At 28.2% G+C, this 24,759-nt stretch overlaps 1 protein-coding gene across 1 annotated transcript in view; it reads left to right on the top strand.

Moving 5' to 3' along the window:
- Positions 1–12,017: 12,017 nt before the first annotated feature.
- Positions 12,018–24,759, top strand: part of LOC107171226 (uncharacterized protein CG43867) — a 93,116-nt gene continuing 80,374 nt past the window's right edge. The window contains exon 1 of the mRNA XM_089225679.1: positions 12,018–12,439. The gene's annotated coding sequence lies outside the window, so the exon portion shown is untranslated. The remainder of the gene's footprint in view (positions 12,440–24,759) is intronic.

The raw sequence follows: 24,759 nt of genomic DNA, 5'->3' as shown, positions 1-24,759 counted from the left end.
GTATTTAATTACCTATACCTTATACATATTAAACATAAATCAACTAAATAGGCATCATATGCACAATTTCAGTTTTTAACTGGAAAGAGCTTTACATATTTAAATAAAATAGTTAAGGGGCCTTGTTCAAATAACTTTGAAATAAACTTTATATACTTTATGTATATTATAATACATATACCTAAGTAATATAATATAACATCATAAATTAAAATGTATTATTTTTTTTTCACCCACTTTTCTACATTTAATATACTACCTATAACACTTATAATAACTTATAACCTTATAACGAAAATGAAAAATATTTTTACTAGATCAAATCACAATATTAAGGTGCTTATTGGTTAGGTTAGGTATACTATAACTATTTTAACTGTCGACTATTAAAGAATAACTACATTTTTAGAGAAAAAAACACTCCTATTTAGTATTTAGTAACGACGGTATATTCTAAATAAATTGATATGATAAAAGTATCTATAATATATTGCAATGCCTAATAAGTAATTACCTATTCATTTGTAATACTATTATTGAATTAAGTACAATAATTTGTATTATGGTCTGTGGTTAGATTCGATGTATAGTAGGTATTTTGGAAAACACACGAATTATGCCTGGTCGTTTAAATGTAGAAAATAATTTCTTCAAATGGCATTTATTGGACTATGTAGATTAGGTAACTAAAGAAAGGTTTAATACTTGAATTAAAATTTAAAATTTCCAAGCCTCCTCCCCCCCCCCCAAATAAAAAATAAAATATGCCTAGCCTATATGAGTGGATACTCAAATAGCGATGTTTGAAATTTTCACAAAATGTTTATGTTAACATTTTCTATACATTATAACGAATTTTTCAATCTTTTTGAGCTATTTATGTACAGTAGATTTTTTATCTTTAAGCGTAGCTAAAAAAAGAGATATTTACACTGCATTCGTCGGTTAAAAGAAAAAAAAAAGCAAGATTACATCTGTACCAAGTATAGTCACGATTTTCACAAGCGGCATAAATTAATTATCCACCTGCAACGTCTTGACGTGATTATCAACAATAATCAATAATATAGTTTATGTTATAAAACTATCAAATAAAAATCAATCATAAATATAGGGTTTGCATTATAAATTATAATAGGTACCTAATCTAATAATCTAAGTGCAATATTTTTTTCACCTGCAGTGTTCGAATGGCTAACCGATTCGGCGAATACCCTATTGAGTCGGGTCCATTTTTTTTTTATCTATAAGCCTTATCAAATGCAACAAAATACCTAAGCATCGGGCGAATCGCTTCGTCCGTTTCTACAATGAGCGGCGCTTGGGTTTAAGCGTTTAACCGCGACGGTTATCGGGTCTGTCATCACATATCTACAGTGGCACGGATTAAGGGGAGGAGCACAGGGGCACGTGCCCCACGTCAATTTTCTATAGAAGATTTTTCAAGTAACTACGAGTATCATATAAAATATGATAAATGCAGCTAATAAGAATAATATTTACTACCAACTATTAATTTATAATTTTATTATAATCATTATTAGCGTCCAAACTGATAAAACAGGATTTACAGCTTTATTAGTGTCTTATCTATTCCTATTTATAATTATACATTTATAAGTTGTAAGTTGTAACCATTCTCTATTAATTAAAATTAAAATCATACGATCTATATGCAATGGCCTATTTAGGGGGGGAGTTTAACCCCTGAAATGTATGGTTGATATGGGCATAACTAATTAGAATTTAATAGAGTGTTGAAGTATTAATTATTTTTTGTTACCCTTACCCCCCGAAATTAATTTCTATATACGCCACTGTCTATAGTGCCCCCCCCACCACCACTATCAAAATATCGAAGATCCGCTCCTAATCCATCATCACACCGGCGGTGGATTACATCGGCTGCAGGCTCGTGCAGCAAACTCGAGTGCACTGCTGTCTGCACATGAAATGTTTTAAGTTCGGTTGTTTCCAAACAATCCAAACTAGGTAAACTAACAATTAATACTCAATGTCGACTGAACTATCATTACCACGCTGCAATGGTGTTCGAGGCATCGATAGCCTATAGAACTGCGCGTCTCATCCGGTACAAGAACGCGGTTTTACCACGATGGTGGTTGCTATGGTCGGCTGAACTTGCAGCGGTAACAAGATATGGCCGGTGTCTCGGTCTCGACTATGGACTCCATACTAATAATATAATAATAATATAAATTATAACATAATAATATAATAATTTTAATATGTAATATAAATAAATAAATATATATTATACTATAGCTGGTGTCCCGCGAGGATTTACCCATCGCGATATCTCACGAAATAATGGAGATATAAAAATTCTGGTTTTATAATGAGATTCACAGGGATAAGAACTACAATTATTTCATTTTTAAATTTATTTTAATGTTTTCGTAAAAAATTTAAAAAATATATTTTTTTATTTGACTATTTCCAAAAAAATTAAAGACAGCCATTTTGTAGAGTTTATTTTTCTGAAAATATTGACGTTTCAAAATTTTATTTCCATTATTTCTATTAATTTCTTGATTTTTGATATTTTTTCTAGTTTTGAAGAAATAAAATATGGTTATAAATTTATAACTATTACTTATTAGTTATTAGGAACACGGAAAGTATTCGGCCGACTGTATAGGAATGCGCGCGGCGGGGCGGGCCACATGTTAGATAACATTATGCCCAATATGGTGTTATAAATAATTCCTAATTTTTCTTGAAACTAAAATAAATATTAAATATCAGGAAATTGATGAAAATAAAATTTTGAAACGTATTAAAAACAATATTTTCTGAAAAATAAACTCTACAAAATGGCTGTCTTTATTTTTTTTGGAAATAATTAAATATAAAAAATATTTTTAATTTTTTACCAAAACATTAAAATAAATTAAAATATGAAACAATTGTAGTTCTTTTTGTGAGTTTTATTACAAAACCAGAATTTCGATATCACAATTTCTTTCGGGAGATATCGCAATGGGTACATCCTCACGGGACACCCTGTATAATATACAAAATATAATAATATTTATAATACTAATATTATATTATATATAATATTGTCTCGACTGAAACCATTTGCATTGAGTCGCCGGCAGACTGTGAATCGATCAGTTCAAGCACCATCGAGGTGGCAATCCAATATCGAGCGGATGCATCACCCGCAGAAGCCATAATCTGCTGCGTGGTGTTCGACATTGAACTGATGTTGTATCACTGAGTTGCCAGACCGTGGCTTAGTTGCCAACACGATTCTTCAGGTCAGGCAATTTTTTATGACTCGTCGAAAACTCGATGCATAGCGATCGATTCGGCGGGCAGTGAGCGAATATCAACTTCGGACAGGTGCAGTTACATATCCGACATATGATCATTGATATCTGATGTACATTATATGGCACACCAAAGGCCCGTGGATCAGTTTCTTCAAGGGATCCCACAATGAAATACAAAGGCACAACAATTCTTAGAACGTACCTGGGTCCTGTAAAAAAAAAAATTGGTAAGTAGGTAAATACAACTCTGATATATTTTCGTTAAAATGGAAAAGGCCAGTCGTCGCTAGCACGATCCGATGTGGTTGATTTGGCTGGTGCTCGTGCACTCGTGGATGGTTGTTAAAGTGGTGATTGGTGCTTATGCACTCGTGAATGATGCTCGTGCACTGTGCACTGACGAGAGGAGACATGCGGTCAAGGCGGCCTCATCAACGAACCTCTGTGTTTCCAAAGACTTGTTGTCCTCGGTAACAAATACCCTCATTGAACCATCCCTTGTCTCTGGCGGCACACAATATAGATCACACGTGTTGCGCCCAGCGGCGTTCACAGGAAATTTCAATGGGGAGGGATATTTGTTATACATTTTTTAGTAAAAGTAGGTACATGTAAATTAATCATGGTTATTCAAACACAAAAATTTGCTAAACATAGGTATGTACATTTATGCATATTAAGTATCATTCTACAATTATAATTAATTTAAATAGCCACACACTATACACTATTGTTTAAATAAAATGACAACATTAAACTAAAAACATTTATAACCTTTATTAAAATAATTAATATACAAAAGAAAACTATCCTTAAAAACAACTTACCTAGTTATTCGTTATTCCATACGAACATTTATATTTATACTTTTAGTCTACGTGATAAGCATGATCCATCATTCTATCTTATATCTTACCATAAACATAATTAATTATTAATTATTACTTAGAGGATTTATTGCTCATGAACATGAATACATAATCACTGATCTATAATCAGTATAATTTATTACTGATAATTTTAAAAGTAATATCCATATCCATATATAAATGTTTATATATGTCTATGATAATATCTAATAAGTTGAAGTTAACAAAAAAAAGCCAATGGGGGGGGATATAACCCCTAATCTCCCCCCTTGGGCACGCCACTGGTTGCACCAGATTTTCACAACTACGTATAAGTTCTTATGTGACCAAATAATGTAACTCGTTCCTTTTTTCAGTGATTAATGGTGTTTTTTGGATTTTAAGTTTTTTTAACAGTTATTTGCGTGCGGCAACTTGACTGTTATTTATTTTATTAAATAGTTTAACAACATACTATCATGAATTCGTGATATTATGTGATGAGCATATCATTATACTAGCTATACTACTGTATATCACAAAATAATAATAATTAGCTTCTACAAGAAATTTAATTTTTTTCTAACAAACATAATGTATATATATTTAATAAATATAAACTTACATTTAGTTTATAACTGTGTTCTAAATATATTGTAAAATATTCATTCTTATTTGGATCTCCTTTAATATAATGTTTAATTAAAATTAAAATAATCATTGACCTATATATTTTGTTACCTATTTCAAAAGCTTCTTATTTTTTTAATACTTGATAGTAAGAATTATTTACTTTGGATACTACTGTTATAACAATATTTAGTATGTATAGGTAGATACAAACAATCGCAATTATTTACTGCCTTACTGGTACCTAATAATAACGGACGAACGAGCATTACGATATTCTGTTCTTTGGGTAGTGACCAGTGGATAAATCCAATATTATCTACTATGGAAGACACATGGATAATGAATTGTTTTTTAGACTTATAAGAAAATAATTTCTTCAAACGACGTTGAATAAATTATTTAGATTAAATAACTAAAGAAGGATTTAACACTTCAATTGAAACACAAATTGTCGGAAGTAATAATTTTAATATTAGAAGAGATAAGTTTCTAAGAGATTAGATTCTAAGCCTCCTCTCCTCTAAATTTCGGCTATGAAAATAGGCACTTTTCTCGAAGTCAAATTCTAAAAAGCAATGTAATATATTTAGTCTAATTTCGAGCAATAATACAATATTATACTCTATAATACACAATTTAGGCACAACGTTATCATCGCAATATTCACACTTACGCGCGTCGATACATTGCGAATTATAGTTAGGTATTGACTTACAAGTTAATCACTATAATAATATTGTAATAATTACTACACAATAAATTTAAATATAATATATGATGCAGTGCTTTTGTTTTGAATCAGTTCAATTGTACCTACCATTTAGCGTTGAATAATCTAAACTCAATGCACACTTGAAACAGTTGTTAAACTTAATTTCTGAAGTTGTTGATGAAATCATGCACTTTCAGTACGCCCCTGCTCCCTATTACTATTTACTACTGTTAACTTGTTTACTGCATCAATTAAATTAGGCAACTATACATGGAAATTATACCATAATTGTATTTATATAATCTTATGTAAGCTATGTACATAATAAACGGTTATAATACAGATAGACTATCAGCAACGGCCAAAAACAGATGACAAAATACAAGAGATGCGTTGTTGGGTGAGTTATAAATGTAATTTATTTTATCCAACTTAATTTATCATTTAGTTTTCGTGCATGATGCTGATGCACACGTGGCGTAGGCATTAGTTTTATTCGTATTCAGCGTCACGTTTTGGAATTTAATGGCCGGGGGTCCTTTATATAGTGACGGATTTGGTTTATTGAAATGGTCGACTGAGGCAATATTGCTTCAGTCCTTATTCTCTTTTTAAAAATATACTGCATGATATACATCCGACTATATACTATTATGGAACCTCTGCTCTGCCACCGTACGGTTTTTATGATTATTATTAATATCTTTGAATAAAACTATAGCGTGACTCACAAATATAATCCCAAAAATTCATTAATGAATGTGGTTCAATTTTTTTTTCAGTTAATTGAATAAGCTCGATTGATTAAAGTTTTTTTAAAAATAAAAAATGATTGGTAGTCCCTGACTGCCTTGACACTTGAAAATACTTTTCGTCTACAGAAACTTGTTAGTTCACATAATATAATATGGTAAATAAAATAGCCAATATTTTCCGGGGACAAAAAAGTCCTATCTTTATTGAAATGTCCATAAACTCGATTTCACGTGGCAGCGTATCTGCAGTAAAAATCAAAGCCACAAATTGCCCACATTTTTAGAGGGATTTAAATTTAAGTCCCACATATTAATAATATTTATAATGTCGATAAAAAAAAACGATGGTTGTAGTCTCTCTGCGCTACTACAAAAGTACACAACTTACATTTAATTTAGGTATATTATTTTCTATATTTAATATTTAATAAAGTTTGAAAAACAGAGTTTATACAAGGTGTAACAGATAGAACTGGCTTTTGGACTAACTTCTTTTCACATTAATATTTTTTATTTTTTTTTTTTTGTTCATTAAGTGAACCTAGCACTACATGTCTTATACATTTTTTGTTTTATTTTTTAATACTGAAAAAAAAATTAATTTAATTAAAAAAAATGTTGGATAAATTCAAAATAGCCTATTTGTGAATCTGATTATAAAAAAAATTTGAGTCAAGTAGTTTATTTTATAGGTTTTTTTAAATTCAATATTTTTTTTGGTTAAATTTATTCGGAACGCAATAATTTTTTTAAAAATATGATTTTTGAGAATTTGATGACATTTACAACAGTACCTATCAGACTATCAGTTCGCGTGTTCACGTGGATATGAAAACATCTTCACCTAAAGTACATTTAATTTTGAAAATTTAAAACAATATATAGTTTGTCATTGTTTCACTTTAAATTGATTAAACATAAATCGTATTTCAATTTAACAACATATTTTTTAATTTTGTATCACAAATTATTATATTTTTTAGATTAAACTAATTAGACATAAAAACAATAAATTGTATTATTCAAAAATTATTTAGAATTGTATTTTAATTTAAAATTTTAAAAATTTTCTTAGTAGGTACATATTTTTTATTTTATACTACATATTTTTGGTTTTTTATTAAATATAAATCCCAGCTCTAGGTTTGTCTTTCTATTACATCCTGTATATAGTGTATATAACCTACACATAGGTATAACATAATTAGCTAGTAAGTAGCAACATGTTCACATAATAATTAATTATTCATAGGTAGTTATATCTGTTTTAAGAATTTAGGATAATATTGAATCTATAAGGTTGTGTCATAACTCATAATAGTATTATTCTAAAATAACTGTAGGTATAATATAATATCACCTATATAAATTAAGCTTTGATAAGATTTTATGCTTATACATTTTTGTTATCATCCAAGCTTAATTTATTATTATTATTTATTACTGATAAGTTTTTAGAAATACTGTATTCAGTACCTATTAACAGCTAGGGTGAATTTAGACATTAGACCATGACCCCCCTACATTTGTAAAAAAGTGGATTTAGGATGTACCTATATATTATGCTTGCGGCAAAATAAACCGGTATCCGGAGAGCTGTAAATCAACAAACCATGCTAAAATTGTTTTTATATATTGTAAAAATATATATTATACAACAAAATAGTGTTATAGATGTATTTCTCTTCAATTTAATTATTACAACAATATTTTCAAGATACATTTAAATGAATAAATTAATGACCAAATAAATATAATAGATACCAGATGTCGGTTTAATCACCTCAACCCACATAAAAACGCTTTGAACGTGTTCAAACAATCAAACATATATTTATATATTTTTGTTCATAAGACATAACTCATATAGGTACACATATATAGGTATACACCTACTTATCATAACATAATATACAATCATTGATTATAAATACTATACTAAAAGTATATATTACAATTAATGATAATATAATATAGTCATACCTTATATGCCCAAGGCGTATATAGGATTTTCTTGAAGGGGGGTATGAATTTACCCAGTGGTCACGTACTCGAGGGGGCATTGCCCCTCCCCCTTTCACCCACAATATTAACTTAAATTTTAATAATTGTTTTACATCATCCACACAAAATAAGTTACAAACATTTTATAAATTGTATATATATATTATTATATAAGTATAACATAGGTATAGCAGGTACATGTTAGCATAAGTTACCTAATTCAGATTAAATATTTTATTAAAACAAAATCCTTATTTCAAATATATAAAAATATATTATGCGGCATTCAAACATTATTTAAAAAAAAATCATGTAAATATTTAGTGACCAGAATCACTCCTCATATTTATTATAAAGGATTTAATCCTCTTTAATAAGCGCATAAATTACTACTACCTAAAGGTGATTTTCTAATATACTGAAATATGTAAATACCTACGCATTTAAATTATAATTATATCAACATGTTCAAAACTCAAATTTTTATTTTATGAGGTATAAAGTTTTTTTTTATACATACTTATGTATGTTATAATAGCTTATTAAAAATATTTCAATTTCATAATTCACGCTTATAATAGTGATATTTAAACATCATATTAAACTTTAATGAAGAAATGGATAACTGGCTAGGTACCTATGTGGGTATGCAATATGAATGATATAGTATTAGATTTACTATTTAGTATACGAGTATACCTACTAATCGGCTACTATGAGTACTATGAGTACTGAAATTACAATATAATCGCTCTATCACAGTAATTTACTATTTACAACAATAGGTAACTGTGAAAAGTCTAAAATTCAAATGTCGAAGTACTTATAGTCACTGAGCGTACAATAATAATGAACATTATTACATAATTAGTATAAATAGTATAATATGCGTATATGAACGTTCTAAAAATGAATAGGCGCCATGTAGGTGTATAATATTTGATTACACATTATCATTGTATACATAATGTATTACAACAAAATACACTATAAATATATTTAGAATATTCCATATATATTTTTTCGAAATCAAAATGTATTATTATTACAATTATTGACGTTAGCTACTCGCCGTTTAAAGTGAAATCACTAACAATTTTGAGCATACTATTTTAATATTAAGGAATTTGTATGTACACACAGGGCCATATTTACGCACGGACAAAATAGACATATTTTGTCTTGAGCCCACGCGGCCAAGGGGCCCACCGGTGACTAACGCTTACTAGGTATTTAATATATTATTTTGGTGAAATAAAAATGTATTTTTATTGTTTTTGTCTAAGGCAAATGACATAATGAAATATACATAAAACAAAAATACAATAGTAGTTTAATATACAATAATGCAAGAATTAAGAAACTAGCAGATAGAATAAATTTAGTAATAAGAAAGATGATAGGGGGAGAATAATAAAAATAATATTTGTTCATTTCATAATAATACCTATGATATAAGATTAAGATATATTATTATTGATTATGTTCTTATAAGCTATAAGCTTTGAAATATTCGTATGGTACCTACTGAATAATAATAAAACCTAACATAACCTAACCCTACGCCCTAACCCTACGCCGAAAGCTTCGTAGATGAATTTATTCAATTTCAAAGATTTCATCTACCAACAATAGCACAACAATAACGCTAACCGATCAATTAGAGTTTATAAGAAATATGAAAATAGAACATACGTTTCCAAATTTAGAAACATGTTTACGTATATTTTTAACAATGCCAATAACTAATTGTACAAGTGAACGATCGTTTACATTTCTGAAAAGAATAAAAAACAGATTAAGGTCATCAATGGGTCAAGAAAATTTGGATGGCTTAGGAATATACTTTCAATAGAAAGCGATGTCACGGCAAGTATTGAATTTGATGAAATTATAAATGCATTTTCCGAACAAAAAGCCAGAAAAAAATTTTTCAATAATTTATCACAAAAAATTGTATTTTATATTTTTTTAATTTTATTTATTGACAAGTGCTTGTAAAGAATAAATTATTATTTTGATATTCATATTGTATTTGTATAATATATTTATTCTTTATTTAAATTATAGGCCCAATTTTTTATTTTTTCCTTGGCCATTTATTTGATAAATACAGGCTTTGTAGTACACAGCAACGTGAACGAGTTGTAAGTTTGTAACTGTCAATACCTACATATAAAATGTAGATATACGTATCGTTTTATAAAACAGTTAAATTATGTACACGGACAAGTGCTGAAATATCAATACAAAAATTTTTTCTATAGTATTATACAAATATTCATCAGAATATCATTTTTTTTTTTTTTTTTTTTGAATTGCAAAAAGCAAAAAAAAGGGCATGGGTGAATCCATCCCCATTGCCACCGCCATAAAAGCTTCACTGCTATAAGCTTTCCTAATAAATTATTTCATTCAGACGATCAGCACACAATCTGTGGACTGCAGAATACAATCAAAATAAGTCATTGTCTATAATAATGACCAACAATGGTATGCGTCTTGCGGTGCCGAACGAATGAATCGGGGGCGAGAAGAGCACTGCCCGAGACTACTCACGTACTCTTGTGAGGACCTCGCGGCTAGCTACTTGTACTTATTTTTTATACATTTTTTCTTATTATGTGACACAATTGACACACACTAGTTAATAATAAATTATAATTTATTAATGATAAGATTTTATGAAAATATGTTTGTCTCAATTGATCAATTTTTCGTTTTTCTTAATCAACTTTGAACAGTTCATGCATACCTACTTAATAATCCACCAATAAAAAGTTATTTTTACGTTAGGTTAGGTTAGGTTTTCCTTAAGATAGTTAAGATTGTTGAGATTGAAATATTCTTTTAGTAATTTGTAATATTTTGTTAGAAATTAAGAAATTTCGATCGTGCATTCGTAGAAATCAGAAATGTGCTATTACCTATTATGATGTTTAATAAATATGAATCAACGCCGAAATTTGAAATCAGTTGAGATGGGGGGGAGACAAATATATTTATGTTATACGTGTTTAAAATTTTTTAGTATATGTTTCAATTACTTAACTACTTAAGTACAATAAATATAACTATTTGTACCTAGCATATTATTAGCATATTTAGAGCCTCGCAAATCCTAATGTAATCACTGTCTTATGGACGGAGTTTGGCGACATATAATTCTACATAAGGCACGGCGTGGAGAATTTTCGAAAAATAGAATCTGTTATTAATGTCGCTGAATTGTAATATAAATTCGAATGTGTTTTCACCTCTGTTTTACAGTGGAAAAAACAAATAACGCTGTTGAGTGTTGGTGACAAAAATACAAAACATGACAATATATCACGATAGCCGCGACCACATATGTATACTAATTAGTAACAAGTAGTAACCAACAGTGAAACTGACATTGTTACAATATTATAATTTATATTTTTACAAAGCTGTCGCTGCGATCGCTGAAGAAATTATTATTACACCATGACGTCCCTACACGTGCACGTCGCCACCGGTGGTGGGGCTAGGCTAGTGGCTGCACTGGTCGAAGACGGCGTCTGTGCCCCCGGTGGGTCGGTCCGTCGGTCCGTCCGTCTCCTCAACCGTCGCCAAAATGGTGACGTCATCGTCATCCACTCTTTGATAACCACTTGTTTGCTCGTCGTAACCTGTTTCACAGCTGCTGCTGAGCACGGCGGCGACTGGTGGCGCTGCGCTCAGCTCTGGCGGCTCACCCAACGCACCGTACAAACACAAGTACACAAAACATAACCATTAACCACACACGGCCGTACAAAATCGTAACGGGTTCGCGACAAGTACACCGCACACGTTCGGTCCCGCAACCGTTTCGTCCCGTCCGTGTGCACCGCGCGCGATCAGTCCGTCGTGGCGTCGTCGTCGTCGTCGTTGTCGTCGTCTTACTTCCTTTGACTGTCGCTCTCTTTATTCACTCTTCTTTTCATTTTTTTCGTTTCGAATCGTTAGGACCTCATAAAATAATATTATTAACATTATTTTAATTACTATTACGGTTATTAGTGTCGCAAGTTCGTTAATTCTAAACTTTTTCGATGGTTCGTGTATTTTTTACTCGCATTCAATGACAATCATGTCTTTTCGCGAAGCTCGTCTATGTTTTGGATCTGGTCGACCAAACGTCTCTGCAAGGGGTCCGAGTGCACCCGAATACCGCTTGTGGTGAGTAAATAAAAAAATAAAATACTTTTCACTTTTCCCTCCTTATCTTTTTTTTAAAACGTTCCTTCGGCGATCGAAATCCTCGTCCGAGTGTCGTAACAAACCCCATAACAAACAATAACGTTTTGATTTTTCAATTACTGTTATACTTAAGCTGCACGTCATCATTTTGATACAATACAATACTATTTAAGTAGGCTAACTATTCAATATTTCAAAAGCCTTGTACTACCTATAGATTATAGATATTGTATATTATAATATTATGTGACTTATAGATTGATAATCTTACAGAAAAACATGAATTCACATTAGATTTAGTTACAAATATTGATAACGACCTATACCTACTAGTTATGTCTAGTCTAAAGGCTATATAGGACATTGGTATACAATAGGTACACGTACACCTATTAGGTGTTTTTGAGACTTTCACTTGTCATTTAATTAGTAAGTGCCATTGAAAAATTATGTTAAATACCTGCAAGTATTAATTTATACTGAGAAGAAAATATTATTTTTATTATTAAATACTTAATTATCCTTCATTCTTCACGGATATATTTTTGCTCCCATTTTTGTCTATATAAAAAATAGATATCACCTATTGTTTATTTGAAGGTAGTAATGTTGGACATAACTGCCTACTTTAGTATACCTATATTTACATTAAATGCATGATTACCTCTAGGATCATTATTTACTAATAGTTAAGTGATAATTAACAATATTATTACTGTTATACCTATTAGATTTGTTATTAGACTGGTATAGACACTAACAGTTGTTACGAAATGAGTAAAGAAAAAAAAAAAAAATTGGGTAACTTACCTCTTCACTATTCAGAATATAATTTTGTTATTGTTTAGATCATAATTTTTTTACTTACTTTTAATTTACTGCACACCATTTTACAATTTGTTAGTATTAAGTAGGTACCTATGTAGGTACAGTATGTAGTCTGTTCTGAGTTAGAAATATGTGGTACAGCAAAAGTGATATATATTTCAGTTTGTATAAAGCTCCTGTTGTGCTTCTTATTTATGTTGACCCTGAAGTATTTATAATCATGTACTTGCTAAAAAGATATCTCAACGTCTTCTAAGTTAATTAGTTAAATCTACTCAAGAGTCTAACTCATTAGTCTCATATTGTACATCTCTAGCATTATCTATGTAGTAATATTTGGTATTTTCTTGGTTTATCAACACATGTTTGCACGCTTTTATTAAGTTAGTTTTGCTTTTTGAACTATTCTATAGGCTACTTTGTGTTTCCCATGATTATTTTATCATTTGGATAATCTAGGTGGTATTGTCTTAATTTATAACCTTTTTTAGTCCATATTAAACTTTGTAATACCAAAATAAGACAAACAATAAAATATATTTTATCAATTAGAATAGGTACCTAGTTAATTAATAATTTAAGCTATAAATTCTGTTTTTAGTCACCATTTCAATAACTATTAAAATGTTTTTTTAAAGAGCCATAAACATTTTTAATTCCTAAGTACCTACCTAACTCTTAAGTTCTAAACCTATGGCTTCTTATAACTTATCATTTATGAGTATATATGAAATTATTGTCAATAAGTATTATGCGCTTCCTGTGTGAAAGATAACATTAATTATAAACTTTGTTATTTAATAATTTATATCACCATTGAAATACTAGATTATTATTTAATATAAACATTATCTTTTGTTTATTATTAGTGTAATACTGTCATTACTTATTTAAGTCTTTAAAGTTGAATTATATAGGTATAATACTTATTCAATTGCCATTGATTATAAATAAATAACCAACAACCAAGAACAACATCGTTAGTTTTATTTAACTATTAAGATAATTTATGTCATAAAATAAGTATAAATCTAAATAATTCATATTTATTTTTTTAAATATAAGTATAAAATGAGAAAGCTGTTGGTTGTCTTACGTTAAAATATATATTTTTTTTATTATTTGTAAATTATTATTTATAGGAGGACGACATGTTTCAAAAGTCATATAACTAGCGCCTCTAGTAATTTAAAATAATACCAAGTTATTTTTTAAACATTTATTGGAGAAATATATAATCTGTAAACATAATTACAATAAGCATATGAGCAAAAAGATTGGTAGTGAATTTTTGATGGGAGTGATTACCCAGCAGTTACACTTAAGATATTTGTTAGGCTACTATACATATAAAATACATTTTTTGGTATTATTTATTTTTAAGTTACCAGATTAGCAAATTAAGTGCAACATCAGTGCCTTTTAAGTCTTTTTGGTAGGTTACTAGGAATATTTTCTGAGTTAAAAGTGCAAGAAAAAGTGGACAATGGTGGTTTGTAATGTGAGAGAATGAGGCCATATTGATAATACTCAGGGTTGGGTTGATCAATAGCGGCGCTCCTGGCAAAATAAAAATTTGCGCCCCCTCCCTAGATTTTCAAATTTAATCATATCAAATTATGCGCCCCCGTTCATACTCCATACTTTGAGCCCCTGGCAGGCCCTCAGTCTGGCCATGATGATACTCTGGTCCAAGATCAGAGAGTAGAGTAAGGAATGAAACATAGAAGGGTGCGTTAGTTATTATGCAAAATGATACCATAGATGAGAATGTTTGTATTTTGTAGATAACTAATGTGTTATGCAACTCCCCATAATTGAATACCATAGGTCCATATGGGTTTCAGAAGGATTTTGTAGAACAAAAATTTATGATTATACAAACTTAGTACGTATTTTTGATATTATAGGGTTCAGGATTTTTTGAAAGTATTTAGAAAATGTAATAAAAAAAAATCATTAAAATTCATGTCTAATTTAAAAGATTTTCTTAAAAGACAAGAATATTAGATGTTCCTAATTTGGAATGATAATACCTAATTGATATTATCCAATTAATAATGCTGTAAACAACCCTTGAAAAATATTAATACTGCCATATACCTATTAAGTATTTATTAGTGGTTGTCAAACATTGAGGGTAAGTGAGATAGAATTCTCTATCAAATTTTTTTCAATGTTTTATGTTCTGATAACCATAAATTATACGAGTATTTTTAATAATTAAATAATACATGTTAAAAAATCAGTTATATCCCTCCCTTCATGACAAAATCACCTGACCACCACTAATTTATTATCATTAACTTTTTTATTTTATAATTGTTATCAGTATTTTAATTTTTATAAAATAATATTTTTTTCTAGTTGGGTTACATAGAATATGTATTTATTTTATACTTATTCAATGTTCACCCATTACTTAGCTATTGTATCCATTAAGAAATTTATTTGTTTGGTTACTTCAGGGCTCAGGCTTATTATTTAATTTTTTTTATTATTAGGTACCATAAGTATTGGCATACATTTGCATTTTATTTTTATCATTCAATATTTCTCATCTATTGTTAAGAATTTGGAATTTGAATGTATTTATTGCTTTAGTAATATCAATTTTAGTATCTATGTTAAAATTTGTGATACTAAAATACTTGGAAGTTTTTATAAAATATTACATTATTGCAAGTCTCCATGAATATTTTTAATAGATAGGTACTTCATTAATAAATTGTGTTTTAATTGGATAATGTAGCAATATTGTTGTATTTCATTTCTGAATTATACATTCCAATACCTATGTAGTATAGGTAGATAGGCTATAGCTATAATTTATAGATATACAAAACTTGGCATGCTTGTAGATGAGTGTAAGTTAGCCGAGAAGTTAGCTTAATTATATATTAAATTAAATTTAATGATTTGCCATTACCTACTTTTAAATATTAAATTTTTTATGTAGGCATAGAAGAAATGAGATGTATCAAAAATCATCAACCCAATATCTATGTATCTAGTTACTTTAACTTTCTTTGAAGAATTCAAAATATAGTGATCATTCATTGGAATGTAGTGAATATATCTTTGAATAGAGTTTTAATGTATTGGTTTTCAATGATGAGCTAGTTGTTTGTTGTTATTCAAGTTATAGTGATAAAACAAATAGATTTGCATTAAGTAATCTATCATAACGAATGGGGTTTGGTTGAATTTTTAATTTAGTTGTTACTTAAGTCTTTATGGTGTAAAAACATATGCTGTACAATGCACATGGGTCGAAAATAAGCAATTATTACTTTCCTTCTATTTTTGTAATAAGTACCTAGGTAATTAGGAAAACAACATACAAAGAAAACCATAATATAACTAGAAATTTATGTCATCTGTTTTAGTCTAAATTGCCTGATTTTGTCAAATCATAAGATAATATGATGACTTGAAAGTACAACTGAAACGAAAAGTAAATACAATACTTATGATGTCGTATTGTCGTCCAAAGTGCGTTGTTTGTGATGGACGCAGGCGTGCAGCAAGTTCAATGTTGCATATAACACTATTTTAATATAACAAGTATAATATTTTATAGTTTTAGTATAGTGTTATTCAGAAAACAAAATATTTAGAGAATTATTGTAGACTTTAAATTTGTATCAAATTCTTATAATAGCATTTTTTAGACAAACTAGTGTGTAGGAATAAATTAAACATTTTTCGAAATTTTCCATCACTATAATTTACTTATACAAAACGGTTAGGTTATGGGTATATGAAAGGTATATGTTAGGCCGTTAGTCTATGTTCAATTTACTATGTTTTCGATTTGTATTGATAAAATTTTTGTCTATCGATCAAAAAGCTTGTTAACTTTTTTGAAAATAATCTTTAATTCGTTTATACAATTAGGCAATCATAACTGTAACATATTATGATTGTAATTGCATGCTTTTACAGTTTTGAATAAATTAGGAGCATAATGTTGATGTTCCTACACATATGAATGAAAAATAATAAGTTTAAATAAATATCGTGAATTAAAATACGAATATAATGTTGGATATGGTTATATATATTATTATCGCACTACTTAAAGAATATTGTCAACATTCAAAATTGTCGATTTTCGGATTTTGATTGGTTTGAATTGTTTGCTCTATGTGATAAAATTTTGTTTGGTAATTCACTAGAACTGATTTAAACCTCTAATATTCCTGGATATTTTTGTCACTTTCGCGCTTGAATAATGCCACCACTCAAACATATTTTTATATTTGGAGTTGTGACATTATTCTTGATTGAATTGGTACAGTTTCATTTTCAGCAAAATGATACATACTTCACTTATGTAGGTACCAGTCGCTATCGTCATGGTTGTGATTTTGTGAATAATATAAAGTTATTAAAATTATATAAATAGAACCAGCCAGCAATCACATATTCTATTATTTTCAAAATAATATGTTAAATTCCTCTTATTGATTTTATGGATTTTTTGTAAACAACAGCTGCTTGATAATCGTAATTTAATTAAGAAGATGTAATCCATGCATTTATTGCATTTGTTGCACAGACTTCTTTATTACCTAGTATAGTTATATAGTATAGAAGTCTGTGGCTTGTTGTTTCCTAGGTTGCCTCCGTATTACATATGTATTACATAATATGTACCTAAATATAGCAAATTAATGTTCGTTTATTAGTTCCAATAGTTAGCTGTTAGTTTTTATATTAGAGTGAATTGACATATTATTAAACTTTTACATATGATCATTACTTGTGCTCAAGCTCCAGCTTTTATTTATATTTTAATTTTTAAACGAGATATGACCATTTTTAATTTACACTTTATAGTATTTCAAATACCCGAAAAGTATAATATTGAAAAATAGTTATATTTAGATTCACACGATGGGTATAGGGATTCGTAATTTTTTAATTTGTTTAGTTTTTATAACATTTTTAATTCTAAGTTTGCAAACGTATTAGGAAGTTTTTCATAAGTTCTTACTGAAATTTTAAATATCAATAATAGATTATCGTCTATCTTTTTAGTGCAGATTTCAGAATCATTTTTTTTTATTCGATGATTTATTATATATGATAGTTAAAATTTAACACTCATAGTAACCAGCTCATTGCATAGGTACATTCTAATTAGTACTCGATGATAGGTACTGTAAAAGCAAATTCCCCGATTAAGTTATTTGATTTTCCATAATAATAATATATTAGGTAACTCCATTTTATTTATTTATTTCTTACTTTTGTTTACATAGCTGTTTGTAAATATTAAAAACATAGTAGGTAAATATCACTACTTTATAGTTATAGTAACATAGAAACAAAATTATATTCGTACCACTTATATATATATATATACCTATACTTGACTATGCTAGTATATCAAGATGAAATTTTATAGAAATAGAAAATTTATTACAGATATGTATAAAAAATTATTATTATAATTATTGTAAAACTAATATTATGAATAAAAAAAATGTAAATTATCAGTTAATGGCCTTCGCTACCGAGGCTTCTTTATAATAAAAAAAAGATGAATGTATATGTACCTACTTATACAATTCAAATCAAAATCTCGTGATCATAGAGTTGTTTCGATTTTTTTTTTTATTTTGGCATTATGTCCATTAAAATGTCATTAAATAATGCTCTTTTCCTAAATGATTTTCGTGCAACATCACCACTATCGTTTGAACTCTGACGATTCCCTATAAATAATTCACTGGATAATTCACCTAGTATAACCCTTATTCTAGAAGTTTAAAGACCATTTCCTTATTTGGCCCCAGGCCAATCGCTATCACGGACCCTTCAGTCTATGTATAAATGTTTTATGCCGTTCGTTAAAAGCTATCGTTCTAAAAGACTTAAAGAGTAAAAACGTATGGATATTAAACAAAAACCAGCTATAAAGAACTAAATCTAACATTTTATGTACTTTTTATGTTTTAATATTTTGTAACTCCAATCAGCCTAACCTATTCGTAACGTAACGTATTCTTTCAACTTTTTTTTTATCTTTATTATGAAGTTTTATATTTGTGTTCACTGTTCATTGTTATTTGACTTTATTGTTTTTTCTTATTCCCAGTAGATTAGACAATAATATGTAAGGTACAGCATACAAACCTATAATTTGTAACTTTTTACATAGAGTAGGTAAAGATCCCTGTAAAGATTAATATGATTTACTTCTGGCTTTTATAAATTAATTTTGAATTATTTAATTTAGTTTATACTTTAGTCTGAAAATTTTTTTATTCATTGTCAACTGAAGTATACAATTAAGGGAGACCGGTGTTTAACATTGATTGAGTTATTAATCATTGTTTTTAATAAAATACTTATTGAAGTTTTTGGTGAATTTCTTAGAATATTGTTTATGGTAAAAATACCTTTTTTTTAAACTAAGATACCTATATATTCTGATTTGTTTATTGTTTTAATTTATTCCGAGTGCGTGACTGTTTTTATCAAACTAAAGAATAAATAAAACTTCTTTAATCCATTTTGTTACAAGTTGGTAGAACATTCTAATATACCTATATGTAGAAAAAAATATGTTTTCTGTTAAATTAATTATTGTATATAATATAGTTAATTAAAAAAAAGCTAGGTTGGATTTCAATTTATTATATATATATAATACAAAAAGATACGGTGTTGGTTACAGGTTTTTCGTCAATCCCCTGAACACAAGATATTTTTATTTTTTGTATTTTTGATTTTCCTAATTGAGAAATATTATTAATTGGAATACTACAAAGTAAACCAAATAGACTTCGTTAAAAATAGATGAAAAACTTTTTTTTATCAATTGTTGGTAGTTTTCTTTACGCTCTAATAAACCTACAAGATTATGAATATCAAAAAATGACGTATCTAGTAATGCGCCATAACAATTAAATTTCTAGTCTATATAAGTGTGAAATATTAATATGCTGTGAAATAAAAATGTATACTTATTTTTTAATACCTACTACATAATTTATGTGTATTTGCTCAACATAATTTAAATATAAATAAGAAATCATTTTATTCATCAATAAATGTAATTTTTTATATTAGGTAGATAGCATTTTATCTACCTAATGTATAATATTATAGTATAGAATTAGTAATTACTTTGTTTACTTTAAATACTTTCATAAAATATTTTAGAATTTTATTTTTCTGAATCTTTTAACTAACTCTAGGTAAATATGATTTGGTGCCTATATCTTGATAGAATTTAATTTTGTCTTTTGGTTAATGTTAAATTGATGCCAATGTCCTTATATTTTACTTAAGAGAATATACACAAATACCCTCTATTAGCATTACAATTACCTATTAAGCTTTGGGTGATTTATTTTAATGCCGAATCCGTGGTTTGGATTTACTTAAATCCTTAGTTACGTGTGTATAATATTATGTCTTAGTTTTGGTAATCTAGAATTCCTCTTTAAATGGGCCTATTTGTAATGGCCAATTGGTTAAAGGTCATATTTATGTTTACGTTTGGCAATGCAGTACACATTTATAAGGTTTTTGGCTCGATTTCATAGTTCTGTTATGGGGTAAATTACACTTACTAAGGAAAAATTGTCATTGGCTATATATTTCGATTTTGACCCATGGGACTACAATAAAAATTATATTAAATAAGTTTGTGAATATCACGTAAATAATTATAAAATCGCTATAGGTACTAAGTTCGGCGGATTGTTAGATTCAAATTAATGTTTTGAATTAATATAGTTAATTCTAACCATTGACATAATTAAAAATTATACATACATTGATAATATATGGTATATCATAAATATTATGTATGATGATTATTGTTTTAATAAAAAGGATTCATTGTTTTTAATAGTGAAAGTTTTTTCTGTGTACCTACAAGCAATTTGTTGTTGTATATTTCTTATTTTGTTTATTATGACTATACCTATTTATATATTACGTACACAAATCGTTTAGATTTCTTTAAGTTACCTATATTTTTAATGGTATGATGTAAATGAAAATACTTGACTAAAAATGTGGGTTTAAATAATATTGAACATATAAGTCAAATAGTTTCATTGAAACACATTAAAGTAAAGGGTATCTCCTAACCTTAATTTTTCTATAATTATAAAATTGTATGCATCTTCAAGTTTCAAATTACTAACATTTAAAAAAAATTATAACACTTCAAAATAGTGAGTGTTTGTTCCTTATCACCACGTACCTCGTAATTCGTATATATCGTTCTTAAAGTTTATTGATTTATTTAGATTGTTATTTAAACAATATAATATATTACCATTTACATGCAATTTTTCCAACATCTATAGTTATTCTCGGTATCTTAACAATGCTCGCAGTGTTTTTTTTTATATATTATTGGCTTTAGACAGAGTTCTAGTTTTATTCTACAGTTTGAATTTAAAGTGCTTGGTATTTTTATCATAATTACATTTTAAATACGTCTATCTGTTAACATTATATATAGTTGTTTACTAGTTATTGCCTACCATAAAAAAAATAATCAAATAAATTAGTGAAGGACAAATGAGATGTCCTAGTACATTTTGACTTTCGGCCAGTATTTTTTGTTGAAAATAAATTAGTACCTAGTAATTATTTTCAATTTAATTGAAGACATTTTATGATCATTAAAATTAAAATTTAAAATTAAGTTTAAGATTTTCAGAATTGATTAATCGTTTAGTAATTTTAATATATTATTATGGAAATAATACTTTATACTACATAATGCATAATAAATACAAAATATATTAATAAGTTTATGTGTTTTAGTTGTTAAACCAAAATTAAATGAGTTAAGTATGGCTTGCGGAAGTGGTTGCTACACTTATTCACGAAACGTGATTGAATGTACGCACTATCTGCTGCCACTAGTTCCCGGATGGGTGACTACCAGTACTCGAGTTCTTAGTGGCAAAACAATTAGCACACATACATGTGTTCCAAACAAACTGTGCCCTCCCTCAAAGTTAAGAAACCTACTAAAAAAATAACCATTCAATAGCCTATGTTGCCGTGGGTTAATTATTATTAATAATAATAACACAATAATTGAGTATAGTAAGTATAGTAATACATTTAGTTTTCAATAAAGTTATGTAGGTATGAAATATTTTTAAAAATTGAAATTGATTAATTCCTCTCTTTAATCGTTGAAAATTTTTAGTTAATTGACAGTCAAATTATTTATGATAGGTAGTTTTAGTTAGTCTTGATTTTTAAATGGTTTCAACGATATCTTAGTTTAAAAGTAAGAATACAATATTTCATTTATTTTTTTATTTAATATATTAAAACGTGTCAGCATATCACATGCTATTACAAGTTTAAATATTTAAAATATGTTTGACTGGATAATGTTTATTTTAATGATTGTATCAAACATTTATGAAACAAATCATTATCCATAAATATTGTTAGTGATAACTGATAATTCAACGAGCAAGCCGGGAAAGAGAATAGGAATATTGATCCAATGCTGTTAAAACAGATCTTGTAAATTTTGTTTCACTGCCTACCTATTGGTTAGTAATACATTTTCGTGTGGTGTTTTCTTTTTAAAATTTTTTATTAAGTTCTGATTAGCTTACTAAGTCCAACAAACTTAATGTTATAGTCACAACATTATCGGGAATATCTAGGATTAAGCACATATAATATAAGAAAGTTGGTATATTTTTAATTCGTTTCTATAGAATTTAATAAACATTTCTGAAGTTTTTACCCCTAACTCCTAAGGATATTATATCGTATATACAGATATATATGTATCATACAACTTACATAATACTCAAAGTCACTAATATTTTGATTTATAGACGCAGCTAGTAAGTCAGATTTAATTAAATCACTTCTGCCAGACGTCATTTGTAAGATTAGCGTTAAGTATATACATATAAAATCAAGCAATGATTTTTATCGAATGTGTTTAGACAGTTTGTATCTTATTTTTTAAATATAAAATATTTATAGTGCCTAAATATATACACGCACGTACATATTTTGTATATAGTATTATGTACGTCAAACGCAAACGTGCAATATCGTTCCAGGTGGTTAGAGCTTTTTATGACGGTTGTGCTGTGTTATTATTATTACGTGTGTGTTTAGGCGACGAATATTTGCACTAAGAGGGCGATAAAACGGCAGAAAACTCTCATGAATATTAAACCGGCGAGGACGATACGGACGTGACCCCTCCTCCCTATATCTTTTATGTGACCACCGCTGCCGTTGCCGTCGTCCAGGTCGAGATTCCGGATATTTCGGCAGTTATAACCCCATAGCCCCTACACACATACACACACACTGGCTTCAAAAGCACAACGGTTAGTGTAGCCTACCTTTTCTCATTACCATAAAGTCACTGACGCACTAAATGCACGTTCTCTCTTGCTCATCTTTTCGTCGCCACGGGTTTGTTGAAATTAATTTATGGTAGCATTTTATCGACTTTGGTGACAAAATAATAATTACTTTATACAAAACTTTGTAGAATGCGAAGGATTGTAAATTTACGGATGTATAACCTTGATTGTGTTGTTGCAAATATAAATATTAGCCTTAGAATTATATCAGCGCAGAACATATGAAACAAAAAAATATATATTTCATGTATTCTGTAACATCAGTTCATAGAATTTTGTTTATAGCTAATAATTAATAATTAGGTAAATAAGCCATTTATTGGATTTTAATAATAATTATCGTATATAACTATATAGTGGCTTATTTACCTAATTATTAATTATTAGCTATAAACAAAATTCTATGAGCTGATGTCACAGAAAATACATGAAATATATATATATTTTTTTAAATAAATTTTATTTAATTTAAACATTTTGATTACCATTGAGACATCAGCTGCTACTCTATTACACGTTTTTGACAGATTGTTTAGTTTTTTTTTCAACAAAAACGTTTAAAAGGTGTTAAAATGTATTTTAAACTTATACTCTGGTCGATATCAAAACTTTGAATGCTTATAAAAAAAATTGTGACTATGAATTTCTTTTATTTTTCAACTGCTATTGTAACAATATTATGTTAAGAGCCTTGTATTAAATTTTCAAGCTTTTCTGCCTAACAAATAAATTTTTATGGATATTAATTTAAAAAAAACTAATAATGATCGAAAATTTGAAATGCCTATGAATAGTTCAACTTAAGTCGAAATTTTTTGAAAATTGCATGGTGGATAGAATATACTTATATAAACATTAGGTGAAAATTTCATGTATCTATGATCATTTGTTTTAAAGTTACATCAAAAACCAAAATCGATTTTGTCGAAAAATGAGTGTGCGTAAAATTTCCCGTTTTTCCCTTAATTTTTAGTTTGTTTTTCTCAATTATTTAGAAAAGTATTAAGAATTTTTTACTTTTGACTCCCCAAAGTACCAACAAGATTCACTTTCTGATCGAACGAGGTACTG

This window comes from Diuraphis noxia, unplaced genomic scaffold (assembly GCF_037042655.1).
Source record: "Diuraphis noxia isolate RWA-SAM2 unplaced genomic scaffold, SU_Dnox_SAM2 contig0004, whole genome shotgun sequence".
NCBI classification, from domain to species: domain Eukaryota; kingdom Metazoa; phylum Arthropoda; class Insecta; order Hemiptera; family Aphididae; genus Diuraphis; species Diuraphis noxia.
This window is presented reverse-complemented; position numbering and strand designations above follow the sequence as displayed.